General features: G+C 32.7%; 1 long non-coding RNA gene across 1 annotated transcript; it reads right to left on the bottom strand.

Moving 5' to 3' along the window:
* Window positions 1–15,159: 15,159 nt before the first annotated feature.
* On the bottom strand, window positions 15,160–19,523 carry LOC132603169 (uncharacterized). Its single transcript, XR_009567991.1, has 2 exons — window positions 19,338–19,523; window positions 15,160–15,734 (listed from the first exon to the last, which is right to left on the bottom strand). It is a non-coding gene; the product is annotated as an uncharacterized LOC132603169 (long non-coding RNA).
* Window positions 19,524–25,582: the final 6,059 nt, after the last annotated feature.

Genomic DNA, 25,582 nt, shown 5'->3' with positions numbered 1-25,582 from the left:
ATTTATTGTTTTCTTCAATTTTTTACGTTATTTAACCAATTTAAAAGTATTTATTATAATTATATCATTTTATAAAATACTAAAAATTAAAGTCCCATGAGGCTTACGCCTCGGGGCTTACGCCTCGCTGAGGCAGACATAAAACGCCTCGCCTTACGCTCCCGCCTTTTAAAACACTGCTTACCATTATCTATACAAACTATTATTCACATTGAGTGCTGAATAACAAAACGGAAAAGGGCCAAAATTATCCCTGAACTTTGGGAAATAATTTATTCATACCCTTCGTTATACTTTAGGATCAATTATACCCTTACCGTTATACTATAGGGTCAATTATACCCTTATGTCTAACAACTGTCACGTGGCATCATCCTAGCCCTTCAAAATTATTTTCCCCTCAAATAATTTTTTACCCACTAAAATAACCCGACCCGAATTTCTTTTCCAGCCAAGGGGTAATGGGTTGGGTCCATATCACTTTGGCTGGAAAAAAAAAAAAATCGAGTCGGGTCGGGTTGGATTATTTTAGTGGGTAAAAATTAATTTGAGGGGAAAATAATTTTGAAGGGCTGGGATGATGCCACGTGGCAGCTGTTAGACATAAGGGTATAATTGACCCCATAGTATAACGGTAAGGGTATAATTGGCCCTAAAGTATAACGAAGGGTATGGATGAACCATTTCCCAAAGTTCAGGGGTAATTTTGGCCCTTTTCCGATAACAAAATATACTGTTTGTGTATATTCTTTATACCATCAAGTTATACACATTCTATTGAGTTTCATATATACACTGTACATGTTCTATATGTACAAATTACATACACTATGTATACAAAGATTAACATAACCATAACCTTCAGTTTCGATTTAGCTTGACAGTTTCAAAACTTGAAGTTTGACTTGATAATCCCAAATTTCAGACGTTTTTGTTTAAAGTTTGTTTGGCAGTCCCAAACTCCGTAAAAACTGTCTGACTTGACTTGGTGTTTCACTAATGATATCTTCAATGCGTGAAGTTTGGCTTTGCCCCTGACCCTGACCCCACCACTCCATGTGTTGCGCTTCTCGGTATAGCAGCTTCTCTATTTGATTAAGAAAAAAACGAATGAAAAAAATAAACATGAAAATAGAGATAATATAACAAAGATTTTAATTATTCAAAGTCCATATCGGAGTAACTTTTTTCATGATTTTGTGATTGCATGATAGCCACATGGAGAGGAACCCAATTGATGAATTTATCAATAGTTTTCGTATTCTAGCATCTGGTCATGATCTTTGGGAGAGCCATTTAGCCACAATATATTAAGCACCAAAAAGCATAGAAAAGGGTGCATTAACTACAAATATATCTATATCATACTCATTAGTCCATCTCCAAATTTCTTTCACTTTAAACTTTTCAATAAGTAGTAATTTGTTAGAGTGAATATATAGATGTTGATCAACTATCATTTGGAAAAATAGATGAAGATAAGATACTGCACGAACAAGATGACAAGTCACAATTTCTTTCCTCTCAAAGTATTTATAGAATACTATAAATATAAGTTTTATATTTATAAATAAATTCTAATATACACCTGATCTATCTATTCTAATGTAATATCAACAAATTAGTACTCGTATAAGATATCTGCATACGAGTATTAATAGAGATGCTATTAGTTAGTCATATATTTTCCAGCATAATACTCGTATAAGATATCAGTATATGATCGAGTATTAATAGAGATGCTATTAGGTAGTCATATATTTCTCTGCACTAATATTCGTATAAGATATATATCAGTATACAAGTACTAATAAAGATGCTATTAGGTAGTCATATATTTCCCTGCATAATACTCGTGTAAGATATTAGTATACGAGTATTAATAGAGATGCTATTACGTAGTCACATATTTTCCTGCTAATAATTATGATTCTAACTAAGTCATCAATATCTAAAGAAAGTACTCAAATCTATATGCAATTTCACAATCACCTAATGTATCATGTATGAAGAGTCCGGAATCAAAATGCCCCAAAAAAATCACTTTGAACCAAAATACCTCAACAAAAAAAAAAAGTTGCAAAACTATCTTTAGCGCAGTATTTTACTGCGTTATACAAAAAAAAAAAAAAAAACTATAACGCAGTAAAATACTGCGTTATAGAAACAGTACAAAAAAAAAATCTATAACGCAGTAAAATACTGCGTTATAGAAACAGTACAAAAAAAAAATCTATAACGCAGTAAAATACTGTGTTATAGAAACAGTACCAAAAAAAAAAAATTGGCCAACTTTATTTTTTGCAACACTTAGTGTTATTTTTCATACTTTGACCAATGATTAGTCGCGTGTCAAGACTCCGAAACGTCAATATTTTATATAGAACCTGATATTTTTTCTGCGTACAATAATGTAGGCTCAATACATCAAGGATACGTAAACGTTCGGATCGTCATTTTAGGGGTTGAAAAGGTGCCCGAAGTAAGTTTTGTTTGTAAACTTTAGGTTTAAGTGTTCTATATACATAGACGTCCATTTTTGTTTGAAGATTTGTTGTCATTAGCTTAAGGTTTTTTATTTTTAAGGTTTAGATTTATTGAAAATAAAGCCGTTGCCAAAAGGTTTTTAACAGCAAGAATTATTATTTTTTTGTATAGCGCAGTAAAACAGTACCAAAAAAAAAAAAATTGGCCAACTTTTGTTTTTGCAACACTTAGTGTGTTTTTGCATACTTTGACCAACGATTAGTCATATGTCAAGACTCCGAAACGTCAATATTTTATATAGAACCTGATATTTTTTTGCGTACAATAATGTAGGCTCAATACATCAAGGATACGTATACATTCGGATCGTCATTTTAGGGGTTGAAAAGGTGTCTGAAGTAAGTTTTGTTTGAAAAAACTTAGTGTTTGACTGTAAGGTTATTTTAGTCAACTTTATATGTTGAGAAAATTAGTTAGCTTTTTTTCAAAAATTGAAACCGCAGAAGTGAAATTGACATTCACAGCTACATTACCCTGGGATTTTTACGTTGAAAGTTATTGCGTATCATCATCTTATAAGTAAATAAAACTGAAAATTTCACGCCAATTTGGGGGGAAATTGAAATTGAATGGGATAAAAGGTGTTTTTTTAAAAATCGGCTCGACCAAATCGCCTCACGGCAGTTTGCCCGCATAGATCTCGAAAAATACGCAAGTTAAAAAAAACGCGTAAAACGGACGTCCGAGCGCAAAGTTATGACCATCTAAAGTTTGACGACTTTACAACTAGTTTTTCTCCCTATATTTTTTAGAATTATATTTATATTCAAAATAAAGTTATGTCTTGATTAAAAAATAATACGCTTAAATTAAAATCTTAAAAAATAACACCCTAAAGTTTCCAAACAAAACTTACTTCGGGTACCTTTTCAACCCCTAAAATGACTATTTGAACGTCTACGTATCCTTAATGTATTGAGCCTACATTATTGTACGCAGAAAAAATATCAAGTTCTATATAAAATATTGACGTTTCGGAGTCTTAACACACGACTAATCGTTGGTCAAAGTATGGAAAACACACTAAGTTTTTTCAAACAAAACTTACTTCGGGCACCTTTTCAACCCCTAAAATGACTATCCGAACGTCTATGTATCCTTGATGTATTGGGCCTACATTATTGTACGCAGAAAAAAATATCAGGTTCTATATAAAATATTGACGTTTCGGAGTCTTGACACACGACTAATCATTGGTCAAAGTACGAAAAAAACACTAAGTTTTTTCAAACAAAACTTACTTCGGGCACCTTTTCAACCCTTAAAATGACGATCCGAACGTCTACGTATCCTTGATGTATTGGGCCTACATTATTGTACGTAGAAAAAAATATCAGGTTCTATATAAAATATTGACGTTTCGGAGTCTTGACACACGACTAATCATTGGTCAAGGTATGGAAAAAAGCACTAAGTGTTGCAAAAAATAAAGTTGGCCAATTTTTTTTTTTTTTTTGGTACTGTTTCTATAATGCAGTATTTTACTGCGTTATATATATATATATATATTTTATACTATTTCTATAACGCAGTATTTTACTGCGTTATAGAAAAAAAAAATTGGTACTGTTTCTATAACGCAGTATTTTACTGCATTATAGATTTTTTTTTTTTTTTGTATAACGCAGTAAAATACTGTGCTAAAGGTAATTTTGTAATTTCTTTTTTTTTTGTTGGAATATTTTGATTCAAAGTAATTTTTTTAGGGCATTTTGGTTCCGGATCCCATGTATGAAGTACCTTGACATGTCAATTTCTCAGGCTGCCATGCATGGTACGTAAACAACGCGCACACATTCACAAAATACTGACACTATTTTGTACATGTTTCTGTATAGGGATAGTAGCATTTTAATGCCCCAATTTTTTATGAACCGGAATTTGGTCCCAAAATATTTGATTAATCACATTTAATCTTTAATGATTGGGTCAAAATCACCATGATAGATAGATGCACACATTCTTACTCGATCTTTTGGAATCACAATAATAACGTCTCAATTCAAATATAAATTAGATCAATTATGTGAATTTTCACTGTGCATATTGTTTCTTTAATGACATCTCAATTTCAATATTTAAATATAACTGAAAATATTTTAATATATATGTTTACGCTATATATTTCTTCCGTCTCAATTTATGTTAAGTTGTTTGACTGGGCACGAAGTTAAGAAAGAAATAAAAAAAATTTGAAACTTATGGTTTAAATAAGCTATAGATATTTGTGTGGTTATAAATTACGTCATTAAGATAGGTATTTTAAAGTTAAATGATTACTACACATAAAAATGTGTCATTCCTTTTAGAACTTGTTAAAAACGAAAAAATGTCATATAAATTGAAATGGATGAAGTACTTTTTAACATACTACTTAAAGGAGTGTTAATATATAAATAAAATAATTATTATTATTTAATTTAAAATACCGAATCCGACTCGAAAGTCCTAAGACAAGAATTTGTGCGTAATATGTGGCCGTTGTCGGAATTATTGTGGCCCGTGGCTCATGAAAAGCAACTGCAGAAATAAATTTAATTGACATGAAATGAAATGAAATGTTACTTTCTCAAATTATTCAAGGAATGATTGCCTGTCACACTATTCTTTATTATTGTACTCCCTTGGTCTCAATTTACGTAGAACAATTTGAATTTGAGAGTCAAAAATTTTAATTTTAACCGTGAATTCAGATATGAAATTTTCAAAATTTTTGAAGTAAAACTTGTATATTTGGAAACTACGTAAAAAGGATTATAAATCACAATGATTGACAATTCAAAATATTTAAAAAATGTATAAAAAATACGATCAAAGAAAGTCTTATTTGAATTTCGAAATCTGAAATGTGTCACGTAAATTGCGACGGAGGGAATAATTCTTTTTTATCGTTCAATCTCCTATCCCTCCCCCTGCTTACATATAGGGGGTTGGTGTGTATATAGACTGGAATTAATTTGTGGATGAAAGAAGGGGTTTGGTTTTTTTGAGGTGTATATAAGAGTAGCAGTCTCTATCCCTATTATGTTTTTATATATATTTTTCTGAAGTTCTTAATTACTCCATGGTACTTAAATCTGCTTTATTACTATAGTCTCCATCGTCATGTAAATCTTCTTTCTTTTATATAATTAGTGAAGATATACACTTTGTTTAATAAACGGACTACCTAATTTGTCCTCATATGTATACATGATTTTCTTTTCTTCTTTTTTCCATTATCTTTCTGTTTTGTCACTACCGTCTCCTATAGCAGCTGGGGTCATTCATCGATCAAATGACCATATACTATAATATTTGTATTATGGATCTAACTTCCAACATAATATAATACTCTTTTTGGTAGGCCAAGAAACAAATTCCAAGGCCTATTGAAAAGTTTACAACTCGCGAAGGTGTGCTTGGTATGAAGAAAATAAGTTTTTTTTTTTTAACAACAAATAAGCCATTTTTTTGTTTTTGAAAAAATATTTTATGTCAAATAAAGGAAATGACTTTGGCCACTTTTGGGTGGAAGCTACTTAATTATTTTCATAACAATTTCAAATTTTAACTTCGTATTGCAATTCCAACCAACATCTGGACATTATTAAAACACTACCCGATTTACTAACATTATTATCACTATTTATTTATTTTTCTTACAAAAATATTAAAGTATAGAATTCATTTTCCAAAAGACAATTTTTGAAAAATATTTCTCTTTCTCTTCATCCCAAACATACTTTATGGCCCGGGATTCTACTTAGGGTAAAGTATGTATATATATATATATATATTAAAGAGAAATATTTATGAAACATGACGATAGTTTTCTATTTACAAAACATAGCATTACAAATTCTATACAAAACATACTTTAAAAAAAAACATTATTTTTTAAAAAAAAAAAAAAATTTCGCTCAATAATTTATGTATGAAATTTGTACATCTCGCTCAAGGCTTAAAAAGTTCGCTCAAAATTTAGTGTATGAAAACGGTATGAAATGTGTATATCTTGTTCAAGGCTTAAAAAATCCGCTCAAAATTGTGTGTATGAAAACGGTAATAAAATTTGTGTCTCGCTCAAGGCTTAGAATTTCGCTCACATTTTCGTGTATAAAGTTCATGTTAGATTTCTGAAAAATTAATACAACTACAACAACATTGTATACTCCTTTGATACAGCATTCAAGATTTAAGATAGTCGCTCAAATTTTTGTGTATGAAATGTGTATATCTTGCTCAAGGCTTAAAAAGTTGGCTCAAATTTTGTGTATGAAAAACGTATGAAATGTGTATATCTCGATCAAGACTTAAACATTACGCTCAAAATTTTATGTATGAGAATGGCATGAAATGTGTATATCTCGCTCAAGACTTAGAATTTCATTCACATTTTTAGTATATAAAGTTCATATTAGGTTTCTGGAAAATTAATACAACTACAACAACATTGTAACAACTTTCATATAATATTCAAGACTTAAAGTTTTCGCTCACAATTTTGTGTATGAAAACTATATTAAAAATTTCGCTCACACATATACATTTCATACATTTTTCATACAGTTTTCATACACAAAAATTTGAGCTAATTTTTTAAGCCTTTGAGCAAAAAAAAAAAATTAAAAAAAAAAAATATTTTAAAAAAAAAGTTTAAAAGATTTTTTTTTAAATGAAAAATATATAAAAATCCTTCATGTTTCATAAAATATAGTTATATTTTGTAAATAAGGAAAACTATCTATATATTTTGTAATAAATAGTCATGTAAGTATCTTATGTCATTTTCCCTTCTACTTAAACATATGGCCCATGGGGACAAATAACCTTTTTAGGCCCCTATTTAAAATATAGCCGGAATATATAAAGTATTTAAAGTTTAGAGCAGTGATTGAACACATTTCAAATTCAAGCACTTTTAGAAATCAATCAATTTTTGACAAATGTTCCGCCAGAAATCCGACATCAGAAATGCCTCATCGGAGATGTTTCTGGCGGACTTCCATGGAAAATCCTAGTTTTCCGATGAATTTAAGATGGAGGAAATGTTTGAATTCAAGGCTGAAGCTTGTTAACATTGATGGCTAAACTTTAAATAGAACTTTTTCTTAATTTGTACGGATAATATTTCACACGGTGCTATCACATGCGGCTACCTAGTGTCATTCTTACTAAAATATCTCCCAGGTTAGGCATGAGTTATTGTCACTTAATTCTCCTACATATATTAAGCACCAATTAAACCTCTCCTCCCCCACCCGTGGGCCCAATTAGGAAAACATTTGAGGAAAAAAAAAAGAGGCTGATGACCACAGAAAATAAGGACACTAGCATGAAATATGAGAATTGATTGCTAATTCATAAACATGATAAAGTTAATTAGGTGATAGTAACTTAACAAAGTACATGCTTTAAGACAAGAGGGGCATGCATATGTGTCTCTAGGTCATGCAAAGAACTTGTTTATAAACTTCATAGTAAAATCCAAAATGTGTGTTTGCGTCGTCGACTGTACAAACTCAGACAAGCATCATGCAAATGCCAACTTATTATTTAAAATAATTAATGCTTTCATAAAATAATGGCCTAGATGGACCCTTAAATTTGGCATGTTTTGTAAGATAGACATATAAACTTATAAGGTGACCAGATAGACACTTAAACTTACTCAAAGTGTATTTTTCAAGTTTTTCAGTTGTTTTGAAAACAAAAACTATATTTTTCAAACACTCACAATTTTCATGGCCAAACAAGCCCTAAATATATCACAAAATGTTTTTTTTTAAAATGCAAAAATAAGGCAAACGCATATACATGAGACTATAAATGTGCACTTAAACCAATAAATACTCGCTAATCGCAATTTTGCAGCTTTCAATTAACTCGGTTTTTTTTTTACACTTGAATAATTAAAAAAAAATAACTTTAACCAATAAAAATCCTTAAAAAAAGAAATTTCAAATTAAGAAATTTCTTTTTTTTAAGGATTTTCTTCTCGGCTTTACAGTTTTCTTAATTTGAAATTTCTTTTACACTTGAAATACTGAACTTAGAAATTTCTTAATTTGAAATTTCTTTTTTTAAGGATTTTTATTGGTTAAAGTTATTGTTTTTTAATTATTCAAGTGTAAAACAAAAATCCGAGTTAATTGAAAGCTGCAAAATTGCGATTAGCGAGTATTTATTGGTTTAAGTGCACATTTATAGTCTCATGTATATGCATTTGCCTTATTTTTGCATTTTAAAAAAAATATTTTGTGATATATTTAGGGCTTGTTTGGCCATGAAAATTGTGAGTGTTTGAAAAATATAGTTTTTGTTTTCAAAACAACTGAAAAACTTGAAAAATACACTTTGAGTAAGTTTAAGTGTCTATCTGGTCACCTTATAAGTTTATATGTCTATCTTACAAAACATGTCAAGTTTAAGGGTCCATCTAGGTATTAAATTAATGCTTTCATACTTTAACTGTTGAGATTTCTCTATCCGCCCGCGTACTAATGCATGCATGAAGAAGAGTTGAACATGGAGCTGTTTGAATTCATGTATCATATATCCTGAGTTGTTACGTTCCTGAGGCGGATTCAGTATTTGAAGTTTATAGGTTTTATATACGGCTACCTCAAGTTAATATATACTATAATAATAACAACTAGGTTCACAATTAAATATTTATAAATATTTAATAATTTTTTTAATATATATACAGGATATGAGTAAAAGCTGTTGAATTCCCATATATCCGTAACTAAGACTCTGGATCTGCCACTGTGTCTTACTATACAGAACTTGGCTCTTTTATACTTTTGGGAAAGAAAAACGTAAAATCATTGAACCCAAAAAAAAAAAAAAAAAAAAAAAAAAAAAAAGATGTACTAATACATGATAATAGAGTGTTTCTTCTTTAATAACTCAAGATTTTAGGTGAGAAGGAACCACATTAATTATTTCAGATAGTACCAAAATAGTCACAGGTATTTAGCAAGTGAAAGAAGTGTGTTTAGACATATTCCCATCATTTCATATTAAGTGTCTTAAGTTGATGTGCACAGAATTTTAAAAAAATAAGTGATAATGTCAAATTTTGTGATTTTAAATTAAATGTGTATAATATAGCAAAATAACATTTGAATATGGTAATCTTAAATATGTCGTGTGAAATGTTAGAATTAAAGAGTTACTAGATATATAACGTTGTTCTTTTTTCAAACAGTCTACGGAAAAAAGTAAAACACATAATTTGAAACTGAGAGAGTAATTGAATAAGTGTAGTACGATTGTTTTCTAATAGCTTAAATATTTAGATTCACACGACTTTATAAAAGGAAAGTAAGAGCTTTAATTTGACAAACTAAATGTCTTTTTCTTAATTGTAGAAAAGCTCATCTATTTCGTTTTAGCTTATTAATAGCCTGTTTGGCCAAACTTATTTTTCCCCCAAAAGTACTTAATTTTTCAATAAGTGCTTATGTTAAAAAAGTGAGGTGTTTGGCCAAGCTTTTAAGAGAAAATAAGTGTTTTTGAGGAGTAGCAGAAGCAGTTTTTCAGAAGCTAAAAAAAATAGTTTTTGCCTAAAAGCACTTTTTTGAAAAGTACTTTTGAGAAAAATACACATAGAACCACTTTTTAAAAGCTTAGCCAAACACTAATTGCTGTTCAAAAGTACTTTTTAAATTAATTGGTCAAACACAAACTGCTTTTAGCCAAAAATATTTTTTTGAAAAGTACTTTTGAAAAAAGTACTTTTCAAAATAAACTGTTTTTAGAAGCTTGGCCAAACAGGCTATAAGAAGGATTAGAGTAGATATAGGTAGAGATCTTAGTATTTTTACTAGCCTGTTAAAAATATTTCACTCATCTAGCCGTTATAGATTGTAGTTGTCATCTGTGTATACTCAATGCATATATTTAGTATATAACGGGTATACTAGCTAAAATCTGTATTAAAAAAATAAAAAAAAAAAGATTAAGGTTATATTTGTTTTGATTTTTGTTGAATTGTTATTCGGCGATACCTTATCACTAACTTATCATAATGAAGTGTTTAGGCTGAGGTCTTTGGAAAAAAGATGGAATAAAGGTCCTTAACTTTGTAAATATGTACGTTTATTATCTATTTATATATATATGTGGGTATAAAGCACTTTGCTATAGCGAACAACTAACTCCAAGGAGCACTAGATAACATGTATGTACATGTGCAAGTGTAAGGATTTTTCTAGACAATTAAGTCAAAAAGGAATTAGAGAACTAGCTTGAAAATGACATAAAATTAAGTTCGTTATGATTGGGGTTTCAAATACCAATTTGATGGCATTAATGATTGAGTTAGATATTAGATAATAATTGGAGTACTAGGCCCTACACTGTTACACTAATTATTGGCCATGTCCAAGAATTAGAGTTGCAAAGATTTTGCTTTCTTATGATTTGCGGACTAAATAATTGGAAACAAACATTGAGGAGCTTTTAGGTTATCAATATCTTCTTCAAACCGGATTTTGAATGGGAAACTTGAGGTTGCTTGAAGAAGTTTCTTGATTTAAACTAATATTGCGTCAATCATTTTGCCTGCAAGCTATGACTTGGGTTTTAAGCTGGCTGGACTCCCACTGCATATGTAATCCAATGGACAAAAAGGTCCAAAAGTTATGGCCCATTTTCTAATTAAAAAGATTTAAGCCCAAAGACAACATAACTTGGTGTTGCATGACAACCAGATATGGTAAGGGTGAAGTGCACATATCTCAATTCCTTGGAGCCACTAATACCCTAAGTTGCACTTTAGTCACGTATTAGTATTTGGACCCGCGCGATGCGCGGACAATATTAAAAATATTATTCCTAATCATTTGAAATTGCAACATCATATCACAATTTGATATGTTTTTTTGTTTGAAAATATTGGATTATATTGCCTTAAAAAATGTTCAACAATGGATGCACCCCCCACAAAAAAAAAAAAAAAAAAAAAAAAACCACTCCCCAATACCAAACCTATATGAAAATAAAGACAATAAATTATATAATTATCAGATAACTTTTATGTTTCATATTTTTCTTTATTACATTGTTCATTATTGAAAATTACTAAAATGAGTTTGTATTACCTTATCATTTGATTTAATTTACTTATCGAGTGTTCTCCTTATTGATATAATTTTTCTTACTCATCAATTTTAATTAATTTGGAATTTTATTCTATTGTTTATAACTATTCAATTTCTTAAATTTATGAATAATCTATTATATTCTTAAAATTAATTAAAAAGATAAATAACCTCATCTATCTCTACCCCCCCCCCCCCCCCTCCCCAACTCCCACTCTTGTTGTACATTTTTTCTACTCTATTTTAATTAATTTTCTCCATTTAACATCTTTACCTATAATGAATAAGTAGTTCCACGTATATGCATTAGTGTTTTAAGAGAATCACTCATTCATTACTGTAATTGATATAATGGTTTGAAAAAATATAAAAATCTATGCGTGTGCATATAAATGAAATTGAAATTGAAATAAATAAGCAGATTATGATGAAATGAGAAGCTACCATGCAACTAATTTAGAGAGCAAATAGGTCAAATATTAAGTGGAATATGAAAACAAATTATTCCTGTAGAGCTTTTAAAAGTCACGTCCTTAACCCCCCCCCCCCCCCCCCCCCCCCCCTAAATTCATGTAATTTTGTTCTCTTTTGTAGTACTGTTGACATATTTGTCATTCATGTGCTTATATAATGCTAGAATATTAATGTGATTTATAATATTTCATAGTTTGTACGTTATTCTATATTTTTCTCTTCAGCTCAATTTTTTTTAACTTAATGTGACATCTCCACTTTATTTCTAGACATTTCAGTTTCCATACATCTTAATTTGATATGTTTCTTATATATCTACTTCGTCAATAATGCTCCATTGTGCAATTCTCAATATGCAAAATGCAAATCTAAGGGACAAAGCTCATCCGTTTACTTATATTCAAATTTAAGAAGTTGCTTATTTAGTTGTTTCTTTAATATGTATTCAAATTTAAGAAGTTGCTTATTTAGTTGTTTCTTTAACATGCATGCACTATAACAAAAACATCATATGCTGGTAAATAGTAGAAGCATTATAAAGAGAAATTAATAACCGTAAATCTTATCAATTAAGCCCTGTAACAATATGTAATATACACATATTTGAGTCAAAAGATAAATATCATATTCTTCGTATGATTATATTGGTACTTTACCTGATCTCGCGTAGTCAATATAAGCGAAAATATAAGGCAAGCCTGTTTCATATCAATGTCGGTCCTTCTATCCTGAATGCATAAGCAAATTACGTTAGATAATACATAGTTATATTTTGATATGCATATGTAACTTAATTGCCACATACTAATGTCGATTAATTTTAATGATTGACACGATTAGAGTAATAAAAGTCACAATTATAAATTTCTTAAAATGACATGTATAGTGATGCAGCATTCTTTCAGAAGAGAAACTCTATCTTACTTCTCTGTTGATTTTTACCTTTTAGATTCTAATAGTCGATCTCACATGCTATATTAAAGAATTCTCTAATGCTTAAAAAGAAATTCTTCAGTGTTCTTTTCTGTTTCTATTTAATAAGTAACTTCAAATAAAAGATATCATAAGAGGTTCTACAATATTTAATACATATATTAATCCCAGCGAATGATGTGAAAGAAATTAAAAGAATCGAAAAGAGTAGTAAATATAGATGTAGAAGAGGCTCCATGCTTCCGAGTTCCAGAATGTATTCTCATCATAGCATAACGAATAGATCAAGTGGTCCAGATATCTCCTCCTCCAACAAACAATAACACCAAAATACAATCTCTGTGACCTACAACATAAATATTTTGAGAACTCTCTGTGACCTACAACATAAACATAAGAATGAGCGATCAATTAGATATTAATGAGAAATCTATTGAATACATATGAAATCAGAAGAGAATTAACTTCAAAATATGGTAGAAGCAATAAAAGATTAAAACATCTGTTTTTTGCTGAGGTAATTAACATTTTATAGTAAATCATGCATGGTGTAAAGTAGGGGTGTACATGGACCGAGTTGGTTCAGATTTTTTAAACACCAAACCAAACCAATTGCGTCGGGTTTTTAAATTTATACACCAAACCAAACCAATAAGATTCGGGTTTTTCAACCTCGGGTTGTCTCGGGTTATTCGGTTTTCTCGGGTTAATCGGGTTTTTTTTTCCCGGAATATTCTTGATACAAAATATATAACTTTTACTTCAAATATTTCTTTAGTCCTAGTAAGATACAACTATGTAATTAAGGTGTTTCATAAGAAAATAACACAAAATGTGAGAAGAGTGATGACGTTGTATTAAAATATTCAACAAAAGATAATAAAATCGGTTAAAATAAATATTGCTAATTAATAAACCATAAAGAAAATGATCATAATCTAAAAATACTAAGTCATACTAAAATAAGTACGGCTAATAAGTATTATTTACATGACAAGAAAAAAAAACTTAAGTTATGTATTTTCACTCTCTAAACCAATTATGCAAAACTAAAGAATAGATATCCAACATTGTTGTCATTCCTAGTGGTAAATTGAATTTCTTTTGTTAGTATTAGTGTTGACTTGGTTTTGGTTTAGACTTTATATGAGTTACTAACGTCCATAGGATATAAAACCTATTCGCATTCAAAATTCTAAGTTCAAGCTTTAATAATATGATAATAAATTAAAAACTACGAAAAAATTTAAGAAATATTTATAAATTACATTACAAATAAATATTTTAAAAATTGAATAAATGTAATGTCGGGTTGGTTTGATTCGGTTTGACTTTTTTTAGCTAAAACCAAACCAAACCAATTATGGTCGGGTTTTTTTTTTCAACACCAAACCAAGTCAAACCAAACCACTAGTCGGATTTTTTTCTCGGTTTGACTCCGTTTATCGGTTTGGTGCGGTTTATCGGTTTACTTTGTACACCCCTAAAGTATGATATAACGAAAAGAGTCCTACAGATTTTGAAACTTGACTTGATCTAATAAAGAGATTATCTACATAAAAATTTAAATTTGAATACTAAGCCATCTATGAGATAAACCACTACTAAAATAATAGGATTTTCCGACCTAAAAAAAAGGCTATTTCCGACCTCATGAGATCGGTTTTGGACAAAAACCAACCTCAAAATTAGGTCGGAAAATAGTGGGTCGGAAATATTACCGACCTCATGAGGTTGCAAAAAATCGACTTCACGAGGTTGGTAAACTTTTTTAAGCTGGGTATAAATTAGCTAAAATACCGACCTCATTAGGTCGGTAAATTATATTAATAATATAATGATATTATTTTACCGACCTCAGAAGGTCGGTAATTTATATGAATATATAATATTGTTTTAAATTTTCGTCGTCGTGAGATCGGTAATTAGTAATTTTTGCGAAAATTTTGCAAAAAACCAACCTCAAGAGGTCGGTAATTTTCAGTTTCTGGGATAATTCTGCACAAAACCGACCTCATGAGGTCGGTAATTATAATTTCTTGAAAAATTTTGCAGAAAACCGACCTCAATTTCTGAAATTTGTACAGGTTGTTCCAGCTGCCCCCTGTCAAGATGAAAATAATTTTATATTCAACTAAAACCAGCTCAAATAGCTGCCAACAATTCACCAAACTACTACAAATACATAAAATATTAAGCTACTTCAACAAACACATCAAATCCAATTCGACACTACTTCAAAGTTGAATAAAAACGACATTCAAACATTCATAAGAGACATTAAGCTACTTCAACCATCGCAAACATCAACATTAAACTACTTCAACCTTTGCAAACATTAAACTAGTCTACACTAAGTTAGTGTAAAACATTAGACTACTTCACCCCTCGCATACATCCACAAAACACTTAGACAATCCGCCTCTCCCTTTCCTCCGAGGCCTATAGCTGGCTAGTTAGCTCAGCAATCTTTTGCTCCATGGCCATAGCATTCACTCTATCGAACGACTCAGTATTGGAAGAATGTAGGCCTTCCGGGGGCGACCGGTATTGACGAAATGCACGATGTGGCATTCCGTAAGCTGTGCCAAACCTAGTGGGCCCACCAACACTCCCAAGCCACCTTTCCTCTATTTGCTCTTCTGTCAACTGTGTGTTGGGTGGCTGAGTACGAAGAAACTCCGCCTTCGAAAGTTGATATTGATTATGAAATTCGAAGGTAAAATTAGCAACCAACTTAAATCTCGAATTCAACAGAAAAAACTATCAAACATTTAGTAAACAACAAGCACAAGCTTTTTTGTCAAATTTGTTAGCTTGTTACAAGCATGTGTTGGTATTGAGAATTCAATTTTGTGTGAGAGCCAACCACCTTGGTTTTGACTCATGGAGAATTAAGACAATTTGCCCTTATTCTTTGCATTAAAAATAGAGGTGTAGTTGACAATTATAGAAGGAAATGAAATAATTACACAAATAACACAGCCTATCTAGGGAAAAAAATTACCACTACAAAATAATGCTTACAGGGATTGTCAGTGTTGTAATGGTACATATCAAACTGCTACATATCAAATGGCAAATATGAAGTAGTACCTACTGAATTTACATGTAAAGATGAAGGAATAAGTTACATGATTACAATTTACATAAAAGATGAAATGTAAGAAGTTTGATATAATATTATAAAATAATGCTAGTAATTAAAACAATGCAGCTCAAATTATTCATTTGAGAAACATTTTGAGAAGTGACTGAAGGAGAGAATGAATGGCTTCAACCTTCATTGAATTAGTGTCTGAACTATATATATATATATATATATATATATATATATATATATATTTAATTCTCTCACTGTCACTTGATTTTGAAACTATGTTCTCAACTTGAAATGACTGGCATTATTAATCTTAAAAAGAAATCAATCAACAGGCAGTTAAATCTAGAATGTACCAATCTCAACAAAGTCTAAGCTTTATGCTGCGGCTACATGATTTTTAAAAGAAGTTACTGATTATGAGGGCACTGAAAGCACATGGAGATGAGGAAGGTTAAACCATGGTTAGAAGTCATTAATATATGTTTTCCAACAATATCTCAAAACCAGCAAGAAATTGAAATTCACCTTGAATAGAAGATTAATTTGCAAAGTGAAAACCACAGCCAATAACAGTAGTAGCTCATTATAGATTCTCCAAAATGGAGCAATACTAACTGAACATGCAAAATCTGGTTAACCAAAAAACCAAAATATATTTAAAAAATGTAATCTCTTACAAGTGAGATTAAGCAGTCCCTTTCATGCAGTGTTATCAAAAGCGAAAAGCGCAAAAAAGCTCTTAGGTCAATCAGTTAACCAATCAGCTATGAATTAACCCATCAGTTTTCAAGTAAGTCACTCGCTACAAACAACTTAATCTAACAAACAAAATATGAAAAATAAAAGGAAGCTTACGTAGGTTTGCAGCACTTGCTGCTGGTGAAAAACAGTCAGAGCAATTATATTCAATTTTGTAGGTATGATGTGTACTCCCTACTTGTGATGTGTATACTACGGAGTTTTAGTTTCAATATATTCGACATTGCATGAAAGAAAGACCAACTATTGACATGGAACTTCCTATAGATTAAGAAAATATACTGATTCAAAGTGTAGAAAGCGTGACCTCTTCCATTGAACTTTTTTTGTCTGTGTTCTGTCATGTAACTTCAAAGCATCTTCAGATAAGCTTTTATGAACCATGTGAATGCAATGATTTATTGAGGCTTAAGTTACATTTATAGTATATATGCCTAAACTAAACATTATCATCAATTATGACAAGGGAATTGAACAGAAGATTAGTTTATTTGAAAGGGCCACAAAAACATAATAGAAAGGTGCAAACAGAGGGGAATTTCTATAGCTTGTGGTCATCAAGAAATAGGACTGTAACATCAAAGAACCTCAATAACAACACCAAATGAAAACAGGGACTGTCCATGTTGTAGATTCCCAGGAAAAACCACAAAATCCTGGTGTTAATATAGCAGATGTATGGTCATGTTACAACAAAACCTCATACTACTTGCCATTCAAAATGGACAGGGACAGAAGCCAACGGTATACACACTAAATGATCCAAAAAAGAAAAAAGCATGAAGTTCAAGATTCAATCTTCACATTATCTAATCCTTTTAAACTCCTAGCATATGACACTTACTACATATAGACACATACTAGTTCATTATTCCTAGTCTCCTAGGTGCACCCTAAGGCACATATTGGTGCTAATTTGGAAAATGCAGATGGGCATATACAGGAAATGGAACATATTGCTATATGTGACCAAGAAGTTAGCCAAGAGCTGGATAAAACTACTGGTTCAACACCAGCAAAATTATCAAATAAGCAGCAGCATAAAGTACAGAAAAGACTGGTGCTCAAAAACAGAATTCCAGTTGAGAGTGGTAGCCAAGAAGTGGATAAGTTTCAGGAAAAACCAGAAGTTGCTGAATGTCAACAGCATGATGTTGGTGTAGAACTTGGTACTGAAGCACAATTTGGTGCTAAGGTGCAAGACCTGGTGGAAAAACAACATGAAACCAGTCCTACAATAACTAAGATGCTCGGGGAGTCTTCAGTTAATCTTATACAGCAGCAAACAACACCTTAAATATCTAGTCCAGGTGCTAGCACTAATATGGTGAGAAACACTAGTAGTCAACATGCTGTGCAGCTTGAATCTAATTCAAACACAAAGAAGCAAACTCAAGAGGTGTAGAGTGTTTTTAAAAATCAGCAACAGGTTTCACATGCTACTTCTGTCAACTTGCAAGTTTTTACTTCAAAAAAGCAGAACCAGATTGTGCAACATGATCCTAATGCAAATACTAAAAAGCAGCAACAGGTTACAGTTTTAAAGAACCAAGGGAATCTAGATGTAGCAGTAACAGGTTAGAATACTTCTTATCTAGAATCTTCACTTAAAAATATCAACAAACATGTAAAGCTCACAATCCCATAAATCCAAAATCACATGTTACGACAGAATGTGAGGCATTATAACTTCAGATATATTCTCTAAAACCATGTTAAGTCCAAGAATATTCAAGTTGGACTTTATCAAAAAGAAAAATTCAAGGTTGGGATTAGAATATCTACTAAACAAGAAACACACCATACCAGAAATCTATGATCAAACATTATACAAACAAAATATTGTTGAAAAAACAAGATTCATGTTAATACTTCAGTTGAGATAGATTTCTATTTCAAAAGTTAACCTTTATTTCTTCTATTCTTGGTCCACATATTTCAGATGCCATTTTCCAGAATATGATGAGGTCATTCTTGTTGGCTACTGTTTCTCTCTATTTTTGTGATTTCAATCAAAGTATTTAAAGAAAAGCGAATGATACTTTTACAATCAGGAATATTATATGCAACAAATTTCTGTCCAAAATAGTCAAATAACATGTAGAAAAATGTAAGAAAAAAGTCATCCCATGCTAAAGAAATAGTTCAAGACCCAAAATCTCTACAAGACTCAATCTCCAACTGTAGAAACCAAAACAAGCTTGATAATTACACCTCTGTTTGAACAAGTTTGAAAATTTACTCAAATTAATAATAGACAAAAAAGAAAAAGTAATATTGTCAATTCCACTACTAGTAATACTGAGGAATTCCTTATAACTCTAATTCTAAGTACAGGAATTCACTTTGTAAATCAGAAACAATATATATTAGGCAAACTCTTTTTTCAATGTCATTTCTTAGCCAAGAAAAGAAAGAAAGCATACCTCCAATGGTTCGCCGTCGACGGCGAGGGAAACGGCGGGACTGGGTAGGGGCGGCGGCGATGACGGTGACCGGCAGGAATGCTGGCGACGTCGACGGCATTATTAGGTTAGGGTTAGAGAGAGGGGGAGAGAGAAAGAGAGAGAAATGTTTATTTGCGTGATCTGTACGTTCTAATTTTATCCTAATTATACCGATCTCGTGAGGTCAGTATATTTAATAATTTTATTTTTACGAATACCGATCTTACAAGGTTGTTATTCTTTTAAATTAAAAATAAAATTATAATATTTAGTATCAAATTAATTTCCGATCTAGTGAGGTTGGTAAATTATTTTTTCAAATTTTGATATAATATTACCGATCTCAGGTCGGTTTATTTTAAAAAAAAAAAAAGAAAAATAAATATTACAAATTGAGGTCGGTTTTTTTCGGACCTCAAATGAAATTAGTTTTTTGAGGTCGAGAAATCCTTTTTTTTTTTTAATAGTGAAAGATCATAGAATCTTAGGATAAGCTTAAAAGAGTCTAAAGAATAAAATAATAAATTTGGTAAAAATAATTTACCCATCGCTTGTAAGAATGTGGAAAAAAAAAAGGTACGATAAAAATAAACCATCTTCTTCTTATTCACAGCATTCCATCTTCTAAAATATATGTATTTATTTTGAAATTTAGGAGGTAGATGTTTTTTTCTTTTATCAAATTCAAATCTTTTATCTTAATTCAGATCCTTTATCTTTAAATTTAAATTTGCATTCAAAAGTTTTTCTTATCTCAATATAAATATTTATATTTTCAAATCAAGTTTGTAGTTTTATATCACAATTAAAATATTTATATTTAAATATTTTTTAATAGAACAAATAAAGAATTCCTATTAGGTTTCTATTACATTTCCAAATCTCAAATTAATTTCAAATTCAAAAATTAACCATTCCTAATTCAAAGATTTTTTTATCTTTTCATTCAAGTACAACAATTGATCACATTAAATTCAAAATGCAAGACATAAGTAGATATAGATAAAAATCACTTTTTATTTAAACTTAAATTCAATGTTATTACATAGCCAACTAAACTTTATCTTAAAATTGTCAAGTGGCTTGTTATTAGCTTGCCTCTTGGCTTAACCACGTTGCTTGTACATCTCCTATTTTATATACTAGTATTCGTACCCGCCCGATACGCGGATAATATTAGATGAAACTAATCACATTAAGGTGAAAGGTTGCTTGTTTGAGCATCTTATATAGAACTATTTTAATAAAATTTAAAGAATACGAATCATATAATCACTGAACAACTATTGGCTTAATTAGTGATATTATAAAGGGGAAACAACACAAAATACCCCTAAAATGCAAAACATTTACCTATCCGTGTCCCTTTCTAAATTAAGTTTGTTTTCCGAAAATATTTACTCGAGTACCCCCTCGGCCAAAACCCTTCCTCCATAATATCATCTCAGTATATTTATATACCATGATGGTATCCTTCACGGAGGACTAAGAGAGTGTCTCGTTGAAGGACTGAACCAGCCCTCCATAATACCATCTCAGTATATGGTATATATCACGATGTTATCATGAAAGACTGAGGAGTACTCTCATTGAAGGATTGTAGCAATCCCCCATGATGTCATCTCGCTATATGTATATAAGATGATATCATATGGCCTTCTTTTAAGGAAGTGTATTTTGAATAAATGAATATGATCCTCTATGATACCCTGTTAGTATATCATATATATACCATACGGGTTTCATAGAGGGTTGATGACTGTTTTTGAAGAAATGAAAGAAGTCCTCTGTGATACCATCGTGGTATATAAGAGATAGGGTGATACCATCGTGTTATATAAGAGACAGGGTGATACCATGTTGGTATCATAATTTATTAGGCATTTCGGGTAAATAGTTTTGAAGGCATGAAAGTAAAGGGTATGAGCGGATAATTATTTTATTTTCAGGGGGCATCGACATTCTTTTCCCTATTATAAATAGCTTTGCAACAACAACAACAACATACTGATACGCCCAAATTACACCTTTAATATCAAGAGTAAGCGGTCGTTGTCAAATATAGAACCCAACGAGGTTGGGGTCGAATCCCACAGAGAATACAATGAAGAAATATATTTGTTAAGTGTAACACCCGACTATTAGTCTATATTTCAAGGGAGAGGGGAGTATAATAGTAGTTTGGTTGTTGTTTGTTCATTAAAGACTAAGAATGGTTATAAGATGTAAACTATTGGTAAATGGGACTAAGGTTGTGGTTCCAATGGAAAGTAATGCGCTTGGGTATCAATTCAACTTAGTTATATGCCTAGATGCATTAAACCAAGGGTCACGCGAATCTTGCCAAAAGTTTTCCAACCAAATTAACAAATTTCATCCTAGGATTTTCCAAGCCCTAGAATGTTTTATAAGAGAACACCCATGTAGCCTCAACTAGCTTTCCTATTCCTAGCTCAAGTTATTAGATGGATTTAATGACCCAAATTGTCGTTATTAACTCTTTTCCTAACCTCTACTTTCTTTTCCAAGCAAAGTAATGGTATTAAGGCACAAGTAATGTTATACACCATCACAAGACATTAATGCTTGAAGAGTTAATAGAAAACATCATTAGCATATAAATGAAGTATGAGTACGAAACTCAATCACATAATACACATTTGGTCCCACAACCTCAGCTAAAAAGATTAGCTACTAATATTCATTAAAGGTAAAGCAATAAAGTAAAGTGTATTCATAAAGCTTACAAAAGTATTGAATGGAGAAGCTGACAAAAGCAAAAGGAATCTCTTAAAAGCTTCACCAACCAATAATAAATGAGCTCCACCAAAAATATCAACTAAAAATCTGTGGAATAATGAATCCAAAACCCTAGAAAATCTATTTATAGAATGTCCAAAACGAGAACAATTTCCAGACAAAAATACCCCTGCGCATCTGGTGCGAATCGCACTTGGTGTCGCATGTGCAACCTGCGAGTCGCAGGTTGCACCAAGTCTTCGCAGGTACTGCATCTTCAATCAGCTGTGGTGCAGCATCTGCGGCATCAGATGCGACTCGCATGTACCACATGCGACTCGCATGTAGTGCTCGCATGTGTTGCACCACTGTCTTGCTATTTTTTTGCCATCTCTGTCAATAGATGCCGCAGCACCTGCGACTCGCATGCAGTACATGTGATTCGTAGGTGATGTTCTGGTTCATTTCAGCTAGTTTTTGCTTCATTTTGCCTCAAGTCGCTTCCAGCACATGTTATTCTATAAATTAACACAAAAACACGAGAAACGACATCAAAAGTACTTGGGGATTTACAAAAGACTAAGCAGTTGGCGTCGAATGTGCCGTAATTTCACGGCACATCAACACCCCCAAACTTATACTTTTGCTTGTCTTCAAGCAGTTAAAGCAAAACTACAATATATGCCAATTGCTAAGGTACTATAGTGAAGATCGTGATCAGTCAAAACATATTCATTTAAAATATGAGTTCCCTTCCCTCTTGTTGTGAAACATAGTGCCTTTCCTCAAAGGTCGAGCATTTACCAACCGCTGCACTTGGTGACACAATGTTACTCTATCTTTTAAGGAAACGGCTTCAAATGAAGCGTCAAGAAGTAATTCTTTCGTTGAGCTTAGTAATCCACATGCCCTCACAAAAGACCAAAGAAAGTCCCACACACACATATTCACAAATAACAACTGGGACAAAAGACAAATAAGGGGAGAACAACTCACACTCCGAAACGATAATGTACAAGTACACAAATGCGGTGCCATAAGCTTGCCTTTTAAGTATTTCTCCACTAATGTAAACATACTTTGTTCAAAATCAATTAGGACTTGCGGGTCATAGCTAAGGTTTGGGGTTAAGATGGGGTGTAATTTGGGTAAGAGTGACTTGACTTCTCCCTAAGCATTTTCGAACACGCTTCCTTCACCCAATCCGTCCCTTCTTCAACATTTTAGCATTTAACGCCCATTCGTGCCTCCTTTAGCCAATATCGTTATTGGCTCTCTAGTTTCCCCATTTATTTCTTACGTCACAACCATTATTCACACCCTTGTGTTCACAGCTAAACATAAAATTTATATGTACATATACACACCTTTCTATACATATATGTCTACATATACACTTTTTCTTTGTGTCCTCTACTCTACATCACATACCATGCCTCTTCTTGCCAGCTACCACCCCCAAAATTAAGCGCTTTAGCCTATTTTAGCGTATTGGACTTGCTTAAGGAGATAGGGTGTCAAAAGGTGGGTAAACAAGGGCAAAAGGGACAGGGCTTGTCACAAGGTTACAATAAAAGAAAAGAAAAACAAAGTTAAGGCTCAAAAATGGGTTAACTAGGATATAAATGCAATGGGTAGGAATTTTTAGGTTTAGTGGCGGTCCAAAGAGAGCCTAATATCCTCTTTCAAACAAGTGTAGTTTAGGATTTCGCCTTGAGACACTTTCCGGGCAAGTTCTAGATCACAATTATGCATAAGACTAAAACAATAACCTCTCACACACATGGCACATGGATTACTTTGCTATTTTCTAACTACTTCTCAACCCATCATTTTAGGCTTGCAAAACATCTGTGTGTCACCAAACGAGTCATGCTAGTGTTGCTCCTTCCATCTGAGTACATTTGCAAAAAAATTGGGAGAGGAGTGTTATTAAAATACGATGGAAAAACGAAACAAGATAAAAACATTTATCCTATAAACCGATCAACCATCACTATTATACTTGGCAATGACAAACTACAAGTGCACAAACTTAAACATGAGCTATCCTGCAACAACAAAAAAACAAACATATGAAGCGTGAGCTGTCCCACCCCTAACAAAAGGAATATGCAGTGTCCCCAATGCATCAAATGTAGTACAAGAGATAAATAACTCACGATGGTCGCGTCAGGCGTCCGATGGTGTCTGATCAGCAGGGAGGACCTCTAACGGAGGTACTAACAATGGAGGTGGCGCAGTATCACCCTCGATCGTTGCCTCCGTCCTGGGTGTCACTATCTCAGGACCCACAGACGGGGGAAATAGTGTGTCAGCTGGAGGGGCGGCCGATGAACTGGCCTCACCTGCCCTCGGGGGTCGGTAAGCCCCCCTAGATTTCCTGCTCGCCTCATAGGACCGCTTTGTATGGCCACATATGTGTCAATCTTGTCCTCAGGAATACCAACAGCCCGGGCGGAAGTACGTGCCTCCTCAAGACGCCTCTCTCTCGGACCTCTTGCTCTGTCTCAACAACTCGAGACGACTTTACCCTCTCAACAACTGGGTCACCCTCAAGCTCCTCGTCGAACTCTTCCTCACTTTCTTCCTCCTCTTTTTCCTCTTCTTCTTCATTTTCTTATTCCTCTCCAGCTGGCTCCTCAACCCCTTTTCCCGAAGGCATGGCAGGTGTTGTGGGCCTAGTGGAGAATAAGGAGGCGCCGGATGGTAGAATGGGTGCACTGAGCTCGATGTCTAGACTTTTAATAGTCGAATATCCTCCTTGACTTTAGCTAGGTCTGCCCGAATAGCTGGAAGTCCGCCTTCACCACCCCCCTCAATACGCTCTAACCGACGATCGATTTGGCATGCATGCTCCTTAATTTTGTCCTGCTCTTTCCTAATATCTGTGACAGCCTGAGTGTATGGTGCCATTGCTGCCTCAATAGCCTCTTTCACAAAATTAGGAAGCTTCTCAACCAACAAATTGACCTTAGCATCCGCTGCCCGAAGCACTCGCATACGCATACCCTCACTAGACACTCCACGAGCTGCTGTGGTGGATGGTGGAACGGGGGAAGAGGGAACTGTAGTGGAAGAACTCGGAGGGTCAGGCCCCGGAGCTCGAGGCACAGAACTAGGAGTTGTCGCATCATCATCTGTGGCCAAGTCCTCGGGCTCAAGAATGTAAGCATCAAGTACGGTCGCCGAGGCTCTTGGCTCTGGGCTCACCCTCTTTCTCTTTCTAGTCCCCGATTTTAACTTGGTGTAATCTATTGTTTGGTCAACCTTTAACATCCTGTCCACCCGAGGAATATCACGAACCTTCTTTCGTCTGCATAATTCAGTGATCAAGCAAGGAAAAGGGAATGATGTGCCCTTTTGAGTAGACTTATTCTTGATCTCGTCTCGAATAATTACCCCCACATTGACGAGGTACCCGGACATGAGTGAAGCAATGAGAATACACTTTGCAATGGGTATGTCGGTGTTATTCTTAGATG

The sequence above is a fragment of the Lycium barbarum genome, chromosome 7 (genome assembly GCF_019175385.1).
Source record: "Lycium barbarum isolate Lr01 chromosome 7, ASM1917538v2, whole genome shotgun sequence".
Lineage (NCBI taxonomy): Eukaryota > Viridiplantae > Streptophyta > Magnoliopsida > Solanales > Solanaceae > Lycium > Lycium barbarum.
This window is presented reverse-complemented; position numbering and strand designations above follow the sequence as displayed.